We start from the raw sequence: 14,403 nt of genomic DNA, 5'->3' as shown, positions 1-14,403 counted from the left end.
CCCGCAACAACCCCACCTTCATCTAAGGTGGTTTTTGCCTCTACAGAAGGAGTATCATTAGATCCCTTTCCTTTCTTAGGAGCTTTAGATTTACAGTCCTTTTTGAAATGCCCTTCCTTTCCACATTTCCAACATACCTTTATATGTTTTCTTGGAGATTTAGATCTCCTACTCGAAGAATTACTTTTTTTTTTGTTCTCGGACCATCATCATATAGACAAGGAATCACCATTATGGCCCTTTCACCTATATCTCAAGCATACAGTTTTCATGATATTAATCATAATAGTTTAAATCAATTTTTCTTCCCTTGTCTTTTATTTTACAAATGTGCTTCATATAGGAATACAATTTCATAAATATGAGATTGTTCTCATGATGTTTGAATCCTACATATGCTAGTATTCAACCTTCATTATCATAACCAAGGCCATTTCAATGGAAATTTGTACTTTCAATAAGCTAAAGAGTGGTAAGCTTTCATACATAAAATATCTTCATTGCAAGGTTTATAACATCACCTAAATTGACCTCAGAATTATTATACACATAACGATTCAATCATTTTCAATTGATTTAAAATAAATTGAAATGAAACTATCATTGCAGTATTTATTTGAATGGAAATTATTCCAAGCATTCCATAATGAATTCAAACATTTATTCCAACAACCAAAGGGTCAAAACTAAAATATACACCTCTAAATTCATAAGTAATTAGCTTCCACATTACTTTGCAGGATGAAGGATTCATCCCACCACTCAACAATTCATCAAAATTATTAGAAGTTATTTCTTCTCATGCAATTCAGTCATGCAATTGATTCTCTCATACAAGCATGCATGAACTTAGTGCACCTAATATATGTACCATCATGATTCATAATATGAGTGTCATGACCAAATAATATTATAATTTAATTCATGGATGCATCACACGAATTTTAGTAATCTTTACACACTTAAGGCTTATTTCCTTTGTCATAGCCCTTTCAGATTTATTATCATTAAGTTAGTGCTCAAATTTATGAAAATAATTGATTGAATATGGAATAATAAGTAAATAAACACAAGAAGTCACTATGTGAAATCTTGTGGGCACAATTCTAGCCACTAGTATGAAGCAACTCATATAAGTTGGCATGGCATGGGGAAACTACAATCCCTAGATGATTTGGAGGATTTAGATGCCTCTAGGTCATGAGTTTTGAAGTCTGGGGTTATTCCCACATGTTTGAAAACAAAGAAAATAATAATATATGTTTTTCCAAATATTTTATATAATATATAATTTGTTATTATATTTAATAGGTGATTTCTTTTTAAGTAGTCTAACGAGGCGGAGGAGTTTCCTGAAAAGTTATGAAAATTCTAATCATATTTAGAGAAAATCTGGCCAGGATTGTTGTAAATCCAAGTTATAGTTGTTAAACTTCAAAATTTTAGGTATCCTAGACATTTTTGATGGTGCTGAATCCATTTCCACCATTGAAAACACGATTCAAACACTGCCACTACAAGATTTTTTGAATTTTTTTTTCCCGAATTCCGACCACTTTTGGCCGTCCGGGCAATTCCTCCGCCTTGTTAGACGAATCCAATTTTTTTGTTAATTTAAATCAAAATCTAACGGAGATTTAAAAAAAACTGAGTCTAAGTTGTTAATCAATAGAACTTGAGTAGTCGAGAGATTTTTCATGGTGTTGAATCCATTTATGTATTCAAAAGTATATTTCACATTCTTGTTTGAAGTTGTATCACTCGCAAAAAAAAATTATTTTATCTATAAATTAGATTACACCTATTTAATATAATTGATAAATACTTATTAAAAATTAATTTAATTATTAATTATTATATCTTTTAATTAAAATAAATATATTGACTCCATTTATAACTAAATAATTGGATGTTAATTATTATATAATAATTAATGATTTATATTATATAATATAGATTAAAGAATTATATCATAATATGTTATATTATATAACTCGTTAATACTAAATATTCAATTAGATTACATTATATATTATAATTAGTTAATAATAAATTTTTATAATTAATAAGTTATAATATATAATTTACCCTATTATAATTAAATATTTTTATTTATTATAAAATTCTAATATTTTTATTTATTTAATTTTATAATGAAAAGAATTGATAACTAAGTTGGTTGGTTGAATATGTATTCACCTAATGTGATGGAAAGTAGGTTAACTTTGTACTCACATAATCTCTAAGTGAAATTTACATGTGAAATCCACAATATTTTAAACTAATAACCCTTATGCAAGAACTACCTTTATAATTTACCTATTTATTAACTATTTTACACTCTATAAATTAATTAAATATTTTTTAAATATAAACCATTAATTATATTATATAATTTAATTAGTGGTATTCAATATATTACATTCACTTAGTATTTTTTTTAGATTTTAAATTTTTGTGACGACCTTATCACTCCAATCTTATTATGATAGGCCACGTCTCCAGGGACTTGAACTAGAGTGGATGGGATGGTATACCACCATCTCTACTGCTCGAGCTAACAACCTATTGACTCTTAACTGAATAGTTGTTATACAATGATTAATATTTAGTTATGAGGAACATTACCTTTAATTCTTATTAGATTTTAAGTTCAAGTTTTATAAGGTGAAGCTCAAAATGGGACCCAATTGTGAAAGTTACATTGTTCCAATAAACATATTTAAATGTGAAAAGGACAATCATTTATACCTACGAACAAAACACATAAGAATACTATTTAGTTATAAGAATCATATTCCTTTAAAAATATATTTTTACATGAAGTAGACAATGATTAGTATTTGTACAAAATAAAAAGTATTTAATATTTAGTTATGGACATTAATTATTATGATTATATAAAAGGAGATTTTATAGAACTTGAGAGTAAGAGCCATTTCGGGACATTAATTATCATAATTATATACATGAAATAGACCCAGGCACTCGAAATCTACATATTAAATAATTTAAACTAGAATTTTTAAAAGTCTCTGTCGAAATTTAGTTACAAAAAATTATTGTGAAAAAAAAAATTCCTTTCTAAATTAGACTACATGTATATAAAATAGCATCTTATAAAACTAGAAAATAAGAAATAATTATAAAAAAATTACATTATACCAACATCATCCCATCAATTAGTATTCATATCCTAACTAAACCACCCTTAAATTTACACACAATAACAAACCATAATTAATATTTAATTACGAGGAGTTCCTGCCCAAAAAAAATTGTCAAATGATTAACATTAAAAAAATTACGTGGTCACAAATATCTTCCCATTGATTAATATTCATATGCTAATTGAACAACCCTTAAACTTACACACTAACAAACGATGATTAATATTTAATTACGAGTATTTACTTCCTCAAGTTGTTTTATTATGCCATTTTTTGAAAAAATTACCGGCTTATTTTATGATCTAATTTAATTACGAGGAGTATTTAATTTCCCAAGTTGTTCTATTATGCCTTTTTTTTGAAAAATTATGGGTTTGTTTTATGATCTAAATTGTGTCTAATTCGGGAGAGATTCATCTAAATGACAAGTTTGACTAGTGAACTATGTAAGCGAAGGGTTTTTTAGATCGCTAGATCTATACATGTAGTTAAAAACCAGTTTAAATAACATAAGTAAAAAAAACTAGAATGTTGATGTATATATGCAGTAAAAATATCAGTTTAAACAACACAAATCAAGATTTCACCACAAAATATTTCATAGAAAGTCCAAAAATAATACTTCCATTAATTACTATAATTACTATGAGTACTATAAATATGAAAATATGATACCAAGATGAAACACCATATTATGACATGGGATGGGAAGTAAAAATTGTCACATGCAGTGGAAAATGGAAAATTACTAAGATTTAGTTAGAGCATTAATTAGCATGACTCTGGGAAATAAAACACTGAGATGGGGCAACCATGTTATGACACGGCATGGCCACTATATAATTGAGGTTTGACATACAACAACAACCCAAGCAAGTTTGCATAAACTCACATGCAATCTGATCGTGTTACCTCTATCTTCAACTTTTGCCTCAAGTTTCCAATTCTAGGCACATCCATGCATCAAATGAATTTAACTCCTCATATGGCCATCGCTGGAGCAGCATGGATGTTATTAGCTCTGATTTCGGTGTTGTTGCAAGCAGCAGCACCCACACCATTGACAACTGCTAGAGAAGAGATGCAAATTGGGCGCAGAATCGAATGGAGCTGGCTGTTTGTGCTGTGGGCTTCGGAAGCGTCGCCAATGGAGGAAAAGGAGGGCATATCGACACCGTCGCTACCCCTAATGACAATCCCACAAATCCGTTGCCGATAGTTTAAGATATGGAGTGACCCGCAAGAATCCACTGTGGATTATTTTTGCTAAAGATATGAACATAAAGCTTCAGATGCCCCTCTCTGTTGCAAGCCACAAGACTATTGATGGAAGAGGGGCCAATTTTGAGATCAGTAATGGGCCTTGCATCCGCCTTGACAACGTGAACAACGTTATTATTCATGGGTTGAACATCCATGACTGTAAACCCAGCGTCGCGGGTAACGTTGAGGTGACGGAGTCCGTCACCTGGATGACAAAACAGGATCCAGATGCTATATCTATCACTGGTTCTAAAGATATATGGATCGATCACAACACCCTCTCCAGGTGCTTAGACGGTCTCATTGATGTTTCGCTTGCTTCCACAGCTATTACTATTTCCAACAACCGTTTCACTTATCATGACAAGGCAAGTTTACTTAAAGTGTGATAGTGATTATTCTTGATTAATTTTTCATTGTATGAACGCATGCAGGTAATGCTGCTAGGCCACAACGATGACTATGCAAGTGATAAAAACATGAAGGTAACTGTTGCATACAACCCCTTTGGACTAGGTGTCATGCAGAGGATGCCAAGGTAAGTTCATCCCACGGTTTCTCTCCTTGCACTAAGACAATCCCAGCTTGAATATACTTTAAAACCAGGTAGCAATAATTATCTTGAGGACGATTTTGAATGGTCGGGACGGTTTTGGTTTTTTATTGATTTGGTTAAACTTGAAAGGGAAAAGAATAGTAGGTTATTGCCAACTCATAAGTTAATAGCATGTAAATTTGATCCAAACAAACAGACAGATTTATTTTTTCCAAAGTCAAAAAAAAAGTTTCAAATGCACATAATTCTCTTCCTACCATATCACTCAATAATCTGGCAGGTGTAGATATCACTCAATAATCTGGCAGGTGTAGATATGGATACGTGCATGTCTCCAATAACAACTATGAAGGGTGGGGAATATATGCAATTGGAGGAAGCATGCATCCCACCATCAGAAGTGAAGGAAACCGATTCGTGGCCCCAAACGACCAGAATTTGAATCAGGTGACACGGCGTGAAGTGTGTAATGATGCTTCTTCTTGTCCCGGGGGATGGTTGTGGGAGTCAATGGGTGATATGCTTGTGAATGGAGCATACTTTGTTCCATCTGGTAAGGGAAACACTTTTCCAATGTACGCGGGAAGGCAAGGATTTACAGTTAGCAGTGCAACTTTAGTACCAGAGATTACTCAAGATGCAGGAGCTCGCGCATGTATCCCCTCCAAGCCTTGTGTTTGAGGGTTATAAATAATATTGTATCGACACACCTTGATTTTTGTTAATAATGGTGTATATAAATGGCCTAACAATTTTGGTGTTTACTTATTGCTGGTTTACCATCATCTAATTTGTGGAAAGTATATATTAATGATCATATATATATGGGGTGACATTCTGCTGGTTTATTTCACAGGTAAAAGGTTGATGTAAGTAGTTTTCTTTTTCAATATTTAAATTAAAATTAAGTATAATATTAATATAAAAGTTTGATTACAATAAATATGATTATATTTTGAGGTTTTATTTTGATGATAATGAAAATTAAGACTTATAGGGTTTACTGGATTTATTTATATGATAAGATATTAATATAAATTCTTTAAAATTTTATTTTTATGTTAGAAAACAAAAGTGAGAGAAGTGAAATAATCATAGTTTTGTTGACTTAAAAGGTCAGGAAGGTTGGTAGTGGAAAATATTTTGAAAATTAGATTAAAATGTGAGTATAATATGGACAATATAAAGAAAGTGCTTTTCATCTTCAATCCTCTTAAAACTACACATAGGATAGAGCCTTTCATCCCATGGCATTGTGGGAATTGACCAACAACCAATTTTACTATGAATCTCATAATAATTAGTTCTTATCTTAGTAATGCTTATTTTATTCTCAACACTATTCAAGAAAAAAATGACAACTTAGCTTTTCCAAATTGGAGTTGATTAGCTCCTTATAATATCTTAGTTTCCTTTTTCTCTTTTACTTTTTTATCACCCACATTTTCTACTTAAATTTGGATGTAATAATATTTTTAATATTATCATTACTTTGTAAGGTGATCCACTCCTTTATTCCTCAATGGTCCAACAAGACTCGTCATCCTTATGCTATCCTTGCTCAAGGATAAGTTGAGGGTTTTGGCTAGATTAAAGAATTTTTAGAAAACCACTTGTTGCCTTTGTTGTATAATTTCTTCTTATACATAAGATACCTAGTCATATCCATGATTTCACTGTGGAAACCACTTGCTTCAATTATGATGATATGGTAGGGAGTACTTCTTTTGATCTCGAGATTGTGGGTTATAAACTACCTTTGGATCTATTCAATCTTTCTCCATGACTCTTTGGATATACTGCGACCCCAAATTTCACATCCATATAAAATGATATCCAAAGACATATATGGACTTACAATTGCTTTCAAACACCTAGTATGCTTTCCAACCTCCATTTATCATTTTCTCATTGCTACAATTACAATTGTGCTTATGATTGATGTTGATTTCGACATATTTGTATGAAGGAACTTCGTCCAAAGATAAGAAAGTATCGTAGGTAATTTTTTTTATTTAATTATCATGAGAAATCTTGAACGATTCTAAAAACCGTTGGCCAAGATATTAATGATTCCCAAAAAATATATTATTAAGATAAAAAAGAAGATTTAAACCTATGCTAGTGATCCTAATAACACCGTGCATTTTCCAAACACTCTTTTAACTTGTCAATATATTCACAAAAAAAAAAATAGAGAATAAAAAACACCCTTAGTTCATACTGATATGTAACATTTAAAACCCAATAATGGGGAGGATATACCAAAAAAATTTCAACTAGTATGATATCTAATAACTCTAAATCACAATTTCCTAAACCATATACTAATTCTACCAATCATGATCGCAGTAACTAACTAAAAATATATACATTTAACATAAACAATAATGTAAATTAATTTAATTTATGTCTTTGCTAAAACAATCACAAATAAAGAAATATGGAAGTACAATATTGTAAAATGATTTTAAAATTCTAACGCTCATACCATTTTAATATTTAAAATTATATTTATTATCCTTCATATTAGATTATATAATATAATTTTTTATTCATTTAAAAAAAAATGTGTTTGTAATAGATGGTTTTATAAATACAAAATAAGGTAACTTCATTTATATTTTTATGAAATTTAAATTTGACAAATAAATAACCATAAGGAAATATAGAAATGTAAAAAAAATTTAAAGCATTATTGTTATAAAATATTCAGTTACATAAATTAAAGAAACGTTATAAGGCAATGGAATAAGAAAGAGCGATATAGAAGAAATAAGTTTTTAGTGGTCACTATTGTCAGATGATTTTCTTTTACTAATGCTAGGTTTGGATAAACTATTGTGAGATTTCTTTTACAATCATTTGGAACAAAACTTAGTACTCATAGTAGAAACACAATTAGGCAAGATGAGTTCCTCTGCAGAATGGCCATGAAGAAGAAATGATTGTGGCAAGCTAAACAATGACAATGTTGGTTACTCTCAACCTTCTTTCCTTACCTGAACACCATCAACAATGGATCGATCACGAACAATTATACAATAGACCTTCACAACATATGATATCTTATAATGAATTCCAATGCTTGATTCCCAACTTCCCATGGAAATCCTCTTGATTAATTACAATGTTGATCTATACAATCTTCAAAGTATATGGCCGCTAATTGTTACTTCATCTATCACACTCTGACACCTCACTGCACCAACTGCCACTGATCCATCCTATTGGTGCATACTATGGACTCCTGAGCAAGGTATTGATTCATGAAGTGGACATCCTCAAGAATATTTCCCATCCTGTAGATCTCTTGGGCTACAAAATGAAATCATACCACCTCAACCCTGGAGGTATCTCGGTGATCATGGAAAACTCCTCCTCTAATTTAGAGAACAACCTGTCGACCTTTACGGATGCAGCCTACTGATCTTGTTCTCCTCCTTGGCCTTCTTTCTAAGAGGATATTGAGTGTTGTAGTGACCAAGCTCACCACATTTGAAGCATTTTACTTTGGAAATTTCCTTCTTCCTCTTGTGTTGCTCCTGTCGCCCCTGTGATGCGAGGGCTACATTCTCCTCTTCCTTTACTTGCTTCGTCCCACTACTATTGTTGCTACCACTGATGTTGCTCTTCACCAAAGCTCGCCTCATCTCTTCCTGCTACAAATCATCCCACATATGATCCCAATCTGAAAATTTTTCCCTGCCCATAATACTTTGGATGAAAACTTGCCATTCTTCAAAGCTAACCACACCAATTCTGTAGGTTGGGGCGCTCACCCTACTAAAGGAAGTTGGTTCTGGAAATTTTGAAGCCTAGTAAGGGCAGGGTCTATATGCTCCACTTTCTGTGTCCTCTTGCATCTCAGCTTCTCCTTAGGATACATCTTTTGTTGCTTGAAAGATGCTTCGTACAATGGAGAAAGTGCCCCCCACATCTATCAGGAAGAATCTTTGCGAGTTATTTGAGATATCACGTGATCTCAAACCCCATGTAGAATCATACTCTTTGCTTTATCCATCTCCATCTTGTACTTCTTAAGAGGATTTGCATCTGTGGATACAACTACCACACTATCGATGTAAGTCTTGAGATCATGTTCATTTAGAAGATCGGAAATTATGGCCTTCTAGATCACATAATTGGAGGCTCCCTCTGACCGATATTGATCTATCAACCATACTAATTTCATCTCTCCAAAAAAAAATTGAGTTCCTCCTCTTCTTCTTTACGCAGTTGCTTCCTAGTTATTCGTACTCCCTTCTGGAGTAAGAAACTTTGCACACAACCATTGTTGCTCTGCTAGGAAAATTCAAACTTCTTGGCTAGAAGTACCCTAAGGAAAGAATTCCCTCAGTGTGTGATCTTCCCCCTCCTGACATTATTTTGCACTAGAAAACTGTTAGAAAATATCAGCATCCCAGTTGAAGATTTTCTCTACAAGGAAATTGTTGCTACTCCCTTTGCCTATGGCATACTTCAATTTGGAAAACTTAGCTTCTCTGTCAACTCACTCAGAGAAATATATTTTCCTCAGAAACTAACCCTCTTGGACCGAGGGACTATGTTGCCTTTGGGGGTTTCGAATTGTTGCCTCTGTAGAGATTCTAACATCCTCCTTCCTTCTGTGCCGACCTCTCCAGCTTATAATATGTGCTCCAATACCATGTGAAAATTCAGTGACCCCAAATCCTACTACAGCAACTAATAATGTTTCTTCTATTTGTTAAATTAATCAAACAAATTAATTGCAGTTTCCTATGTTAAATATTGAAACATATACATTGGATCCTTCATAAATATAATATTGCATAAGAAATAAAAACACTAGAAGAATAAATGTACACACACAAGAATGTTTGCGATTTAGGAATTGTATTGCGGTTGTGTAGATGTGTATTCTGAGTGAGAAAGAGAGAGGAGATTATGTGAGAGCAAAGAGGAAATTACAGTGGATTTTTTCTAGGTTGTATCTCCTCATTGTGCTAGATAATATAAAGGAATGACTAGTTGTTTCTCCATGGATGTACCCCAAATTAGGTGAACCATGTATATTTGTCTCTCTTATTTTATGTGTTTTCTATGTCTATGATTCTGTAATATTTTATATGTTACATTGCTCCATAATATATAATTTTCTAACAAATGTGTTGAATATGCTCAATCACATTGTTAGCCCTGTTGGCTTCGGAATAGACGTGAGTCAAATCTGTCTGAGTAGATGCAAATGGTATGGCCAAATGAATGGGACATAATTCCTTAAATCCGAGCCCTACCTGAAAGGGACTATGGCCCGTTGAGATATGGAGAGCTCTATTATACTTGTGCTAGACATAGGGGAGGCTTTCATCCCATGTCTGTGGAAGCTTCAAGTTTTACATGCAAAGAATGTGCACTATCATCCTGTTGATGACCTCTGTTTGGCCAACAATTTGGGGTTGGAACGACGTGGACTTACTAAGTTTGGTATCCATCATCGACTAGAGACTTGACCATAATGCACTTAGGAATCTACTATCTTGATATGAGATAATGGACTGTGGGATCCCAAAGTATACCCACACTCGCTCAAACAAAATCTTAGCAGTGGCCTCTGTTGTGATACTCTTCTTATAGGTCGTCATGATGGCCATCTTATAGAATATTTCGACAACCATGAAAAAGAAGTTGTTGTCATGCATAGTAGAAGGAAGGCCTGAAATGTAATCCATGGAGATGGATTCCCAAGGTTGACCAAGAGTAGGTAGAGGAGTATATAGGCCTTTCTTCTTGATGGTTTGTTTGGAAATGGTGCAGGATCTAATGTACTTCCCAACATCCTGATGAATTTTTGGCCAATATAAATACTTTTATAATACCACCACTATTTTCTCTACTTTGAAATGTTCAATGATAAATGTGTCTCAGGTGGCATAACAATGCATCCTCGAATTGAAAATTTGGAACTTGATTCCTTCCAAGAATTTATGGTATGTGCTTCTGAATTCTGGATCGCTCTCATAAATATGCGACCACCCTGAAGTGTCATTCCCAAAGGAGTCAAGCAAAGTGATAAGTGCCATGACTAGTGGTCGGTTGAGGCAGTCTACAACATTATTGGTGTTTCCCTTCTTGTAATTAATGTTCAAATGGAATTGTTGCAAATATGTGTACCATTTATGATGGTGATCATTCTATAACTTCCCTTGTGTTTGTATGAACTACAGGGGTCGGTGGTTTGTGTGGATCACCATTTCCTTCTCCATAATGTAATGATTCCATTGATGGAAATCCTACATAATGGAATACATTTCTTTGTTGTAAGTGGGATACTTTCAAGTCGTGTCTAAAATTTTCTCACTATTGTAAGCCACTGGATTCCCCCGCTGAGTAAGAATTGCACCAAGAACATATTCTGAGGCGTCGGTCTCAATCTAAAATAGTCATTTTAGTTTTGATAATGTGAGCACTGGTGTAGAGAAGAGGCAATGCTTCAACTCAGAAAATGCCTTCTGTTGGGTTTCAAACCAAAAAACACTTTTCTTTCACTCCACCCTTAGTGACTTGACTTAAAGGCCAAATGATATGAGAGAACCCCAACATGAACCTACGGTAGAAATTGGCAAGACCCAGAAAGCTGCAGAGCTCTGTTAGAGTGGTTGGGGATGGTCAATCCCGAATAAATTGCATCTTGGTTAGGTCCACATGCACACCCTGATAATCAATGATGTACCCCAGATGTTGAACTTGTGTCATGCCAAAAGGGTATTTCTCCAAATTGGCAAACATCTTGTGTTGTCGCAGGGTTTGAAAGACCGTCAAATATGGTGGAGGTACTCTTCTAAACTTTGGCTGAAGATCAAAATGTCATCTAAATACACCACCACGAATGAATAGGTGAAGGGCTGCAAGATGTCATCCATCAATCTCATGAAGGTTGCGGGGAAATTCGCCAATCCAAAATGCATGTCAACCATTCGAAAATGCCCTCCTTGGATTTGAAGGTAGTCTTCCACACATCAGAAGGTTCGATAGGCACCTGGTGATAACTAAACATTAAGTCAATCTTGCTGAAATATTTGTCCCCCTTAACCTAGTCTAGAAGGTCACTAATCCATGGGATTGGGTACCTATTCCAGACAATGATCTTGTTCAATGCCTGATAGTCACTACAACGTCTCTCGGTCTTGTCCTTCTTTTGTACCAATATAATCGAGCTCCCATAGGGTGATAAGCTTGGCATGATGTGCCCTTTCTGTAACAACTCTTGAATCTTCCTCTTGATCTCATTGTTCTCTAGAACAGAGTGTCAATAGAATGGTCCATTGGTAGTGGTGCGTCCGAGGTTAGATCAATGGATTTCTTTACTAACAATGCAGAGGTACCCTGTAGCTCAGGCGAAAATGTCTCTGTTTTCCTCCATGACCTTGTCCTCGTCTGTTTTTGTTGTGTGAAGGAGACCTTTTTGGAAGCCATGGCCATAACCTTCTTCTTTCCTTGAGGGTGAATCATAAGGAAAATAAATTTCCTGGCATGGGAAATGATCTTACTGCATTTCTTTGTAGTGATTGAAGAGATGGTGGTAGGCTGGGCTACCTCTGGTATCCTATACAACTTACTTCCCAAAGTAATAATCAAAGAACAAGATCTAGACTCATATATAGCATGTCGCTTCCATAAGTATGGTTGTCCTAATAATAGATCAAAAAATCAAGAGGAGAAACATCACACAGTACCTCATCCATGAAGGGATTTATGTTGTAGGGAAAGTGACATTGCTGACTGATGCATATATCTTGTCCTTGGTGAAGCCACCTTATGGTGTACAAATGCAGATGTGCTGTCATATTTAGGCCCAACCACTTCACAACCTCTGTTGAAATGAGGTTCTTTTGGCTGTCGCTGTCGACAATGAACTGTAGCAGAAATCTCTACACCCACATTTGTAAGTGGAAGATGTGATCCCTCTCCTCTAGATCTTCAGGGTCATTCTTCTGGATCTTGGTGGTGGCCATGGTAACACCGGGATCCTTGTTAATGATCTACTTCACTTTTTCATTCCCCTTGTCAGGTTCTGACTCAGTCAGAGCATGCGTCTGATTCAAAAGCCTTCAGCTCGACCACTAGTTACTGCTTGGACCAGCATTCACTTGTGTTCTGAGTGAACTCTTATGGAACTCACACCATTTTCCCATGTCCTTCTTTGTCTTCATGGTGTTTTTCCTTTCTTGCGGCTTTGACAGGTTGTCTTGGGTTGCCTCGCGTTCAATTTGGCCTTTTCTTTATGGTTTTGGGGCGTCTTTTCCTTTGGATTCATAGATCCAAAGTCTCGCTTCTTCTATTTAAACTTATTCTCAATATTGATAGCGTATCAGTATTTCATGCCAAGCGAGGAGATGTTCAGGAACTCCATCTCATCCTAGATGTACTTATGTAGATAGTCGTGATACCTAAGTACCAAATACTGCTTAGAATCCTTGATACCTAACTTCCTGCGTTGGGTATGGAAAAAATTTGTGAACTCCGACACATCTTGGTCCCTTCCTTGACATAGTGTGGTCCTTCATAGCTCCCGACAAGGTAATATTTTTCCTTGATGGCGTCTCAGAAAGAATCCCAATTGGTTGCAGTTGAAAATAGTGAGGATTCACTCTCGTCCTTTTATTCACAGTAGGTTTCCCACCAGTCCTTGATGTGTGGATTGGCTTTGAGAAGTGAAAATGTAATCTTTCCCTGACTAGAAAATTCATGGACTGAAAAATATCCTTACAACATATTCAACCATTTATCTATAATGCCTGCGTCTATCTAGTCGTCATATATGGGAATATCAAGGTTAACTTGTACCTTAAAAGGAGTGGCACCTCTAAAGTGCATGTTGTATAAAGATGTGTCACCTGTGGGTAGTCATCGAAGGATATGGGAAAAATTATCCATCATCACGTTCCTATGTTATATGAATTATTAATTTATATGAATAATGTTATAAGATATATGTCGATTTTTCGATGATTAACAGATTTTAAAAATTACAATAATTTCATTGTGACACGTCAATGTTTCCAAAAATGAGAAAATCTCATTCAAAATATCGATGCATCTACGTCATAAAAATGCAATGGTGCATTATGTTATATAAAGGAACTGTGATGACATCTTTTCGCATGACATATGCATTATAAGAAAACAACAACACAAGTGCGTTTATCTCTTCAAGAATTGACCGTGTTTGAGATTAATGCCCCAGCATTGTAATTATTAACGCACCAGTGCTTTCATATAATTAACACCTTTGTTCTAAAAAATATTATTTCTAGCCTTGTACATTATGAAAACTAACAACACTAGTCCTTTTGTATAACTAATGCACTAGGGAATTTGTACAAACAATACGCATCGATGCTGCAAGTTTTAAAAAAAGCACCGACACAA

The 14,403-nt window shown here is 34.4% G+C and overlaps 1 pseudogene; it reads left to right on the top strand.

Moving 5' to 3' along the window:
- LOC149243430 (pectate lyase 1-like) overlaps nucleotides 1-5,670 on the top strand; it is a 35,650-nt pseudogene extending 29,980 nt beyond the window's left edge.
- The last annotated feature ends 8,733 nt before the right edge of the window (nucleotides 5,671-14,403 follow it).

This window comes from Pinus tabuliformis, chromosome 8 (assembly GCF_031772625.1).
Source record: "Pinus tabuliformis cultivar Carrire ecotype Pingquan chromosome 8, CPIR1, whole genome shotgun sequence".
Lineage (NCBI taxonomy): Eukaryota > Viridiplantae > Streptophyta > Pinopsida > Pinales > Pinaceae > Pinus > Pinus tabuliformis.
Note: the sequence above shows the minus strand (reverse complement) of the source record. Positions and strands in the feature narration are given on the sequence as shown.